The 2,500-nt window shown below is 33.7% G+C and overlaps 1 protein-coding gene across 2 annotated transcripts in view; it reads right to left on the bottom strand.

Annotated features, from left to right (window-relative positions):
- Window positions 1-2,500, bottom strand: part of tns3.2 (tensin 3, tandem duplicate 2) — a 44,232-nt gene that overhangs the window by 35,528 nt on the left and 6,204 nt on the right. The gene's annotated exons all lie outside the window — the stretch shown is intronic.

Genomic DNA, 2,500 nt, shown 5'->3' with positions numbered 1-2,500 from the left:
AAAACAATGGCTTCAGAGAGTTCAGATTCGGAAAAAGATCCTTTCTTGTTACTCATCCAGTTATGAATATGATCCAAATAGTTCTGAAGAGGAAAGCATACATGTTTGCGATCGATTAAAGAAGTCCTTCCTTATCAATTCGAGCCGTCTGCAAGCGATGAAACCGGTGAAGATCTGAACTCTGAGGTAGCAGCCCAGAAAATGCACAAGATGGCGCACAAGCTGCGTTTCGTCCAGTATATAAAGCTGCTTATCAGAGCCGTAAAGCCGTCTGTGATTGGTTAAAATCCGTGGTAAACGACAGAGGGGGTGGGTTTTACGCACACACACAAAGGAGACCGCCACACGAACATCAGATGTTGAGCAGAGAGAGAAAGCTCCGACAGCGCTACAGAGTAAAACATGACACGGTGGAAAGTGGATATTTGTCCGATCGATTTGCTCCACTAATATTGCTCTCTTTCACCAGGTGAGCTCACAGTTAGCATGCATTTTGACTAAATGAGTAAACATGCATCAAACTTCCGCTATCCAAGCGCCGAATCGCTAACTCTGGTTAGCTTCCTCGTTGGCCTCCTCTGGTGTTTGACTGCTCTGCTCCGTTGGACATGGGCTGATTTATCCGCTGGGAATTTGTGTCAACTTACACCTTCTTTATGCGTGTTACCGCAATTGGCTGCCATACAAAGATTCACTATCACGTTATTTATGTAGTTTTACTTCTAATTTCGCAATCAACACTGTGTTTTCAGACGACAAAAATTACCCAAAATGCATTGTGTGTCGCATTCATCAACTGGAAAACAAGACTTCCTGAATATTCAGCGTGAGTCTTGAAAGGTAAAACTATAGCTATATGCGGTGGAATCTTTGTAAAATGCGCTCAGTCGAAGTCATTTGAAGTACAAATTATGGATGCAACTTGTCCGGAGGTGTCGGTTGTCCTTTAAACTTGCTGTCATTTGGTGGGGAAAAAAAATCATCCGCAGGGCGCCTCATTTTAAAAATGCCAACTTCGTCTTTTGTTTTCTTCTGTTAACTGCATGTAGCGTTAGCAGTTAGCAATGTTAGCTAACAACGCTGCACATTTCACAATTTCACATGCTGCGCAATTTTACATTTTCAATTGAACTCGCTGTGCACTTCCAGCAAATAACCAACCACCTAGTCTGCTTTTGCTTATTCTACATTACAAAATTAAAAAATAAATTAAAAAAAGGAAATAAATGGTGTACTTTTGCGTAACCATGTCATGAAAATAAATAAATAAATAAATAAATAAATAAATAAATGTGCAAAAACACAACAAAAAAATACACAGAAAAATTACAAATAAATGGCGAAAAAAATGACTAAATGAATAAATAATAAATATATAAATTAATTAATGAGTAAATAAATGAGTAAATGAGTAAATAAAATCACACATAAATGAATACAAAGAAATAAAACAACACAAATAAATATCTAAATAAATACATAAACAGCAACCAAAAACGCATAAATAAACAAATAAATAAACAAACAAACAAATAAATAAATAAATAAATAAATAAATAAATAAATAAATAAATAAATAAATAAATGGATAAATAAACGGATAAATAAATAAATAAATAAATGAAATAAATAAATAAATAAGAACATACAAATACACAAACCACACAAAAAAATAAAGAAATAAACAGACAAATTAATAGACAGTATACAAATAAACAAATACATAAATAAAATAAATACACACATAAATAAATTAATAAATGGATGGATGATTAAATAAATGGATAGATAAATAAATGGATAAATAAATAAATGGATAAATACATAAATGGATAGATATATTGATAAATAAATAAATAAATAAATAAGCATATACTGTAATTCAAAAAGCACTATCCAAATATAGATACAGTAGATCGATAACTAATAGATAGTTAGTATGTATTGGATATCTATTAGCTAGCTACCTAGCTAGCTATCTAGCTAATAGATAGCTAGCTAGATAGCCAGATAGCCAGATAACTAATAGATAGCTAGTTAGTATCTATTAGTTATCTATTAGCTAGCTAGTGAGCTAACCTTCTATCTATTTGTTTATTAGTATTATTATTAATATTATTATTATCATTTGCTAGCTATTCACTATCTATTAGCTCTGGTTGGCTAGCTAGCTATCTGGCTGGCTAGTTAGCTCTCTAGCTATCTATCTATTCACTACCTAGCTGCCTGGCTATCTAGCTAGGTATTGATGAGTTTATTTTGATCGTTCGTTTACCCCAATAGTATCAGTTGGCTAGCGATTGCCTAGCAAGCAAGCTTTCTATCTGTTTGAGTTACTTCCGGGTTGAGTGAACGCTGCCACATAAAAACTGATTCTGTGACTGTAAAGTGACCTTCAGAGTTTGTATTGTAATGTATTTGTATTATTATTATTGTGAGAATAAAGTAAAACTGTACTTTGTGCACCAATTGCAGCAACGTCCTTGGCAGGTGCGCCCGC

The sequence above is a fragment of the Hippocampus bargibanti genome, linkage group LG07 (genome assembly GCF_051943395.1).
Source record: "Hippocampus bargibanti isolate YZ-2025 linkage group LG07, ASM5194339v1, whole genome shotgun sequence".
Classification (NCBI taxonomy): Eukaryota; Metazoa; Chordata; class Actinopteri; order Syngnathiformes; family Syngnathidae; genus Hippocampus; species Hippocampus bargibanti.
The sequence above is the reverse complement of the archived record's forward strand: the minus strand, read 5'-3'. Positions and strand labels throughout refer to the sequence as shown.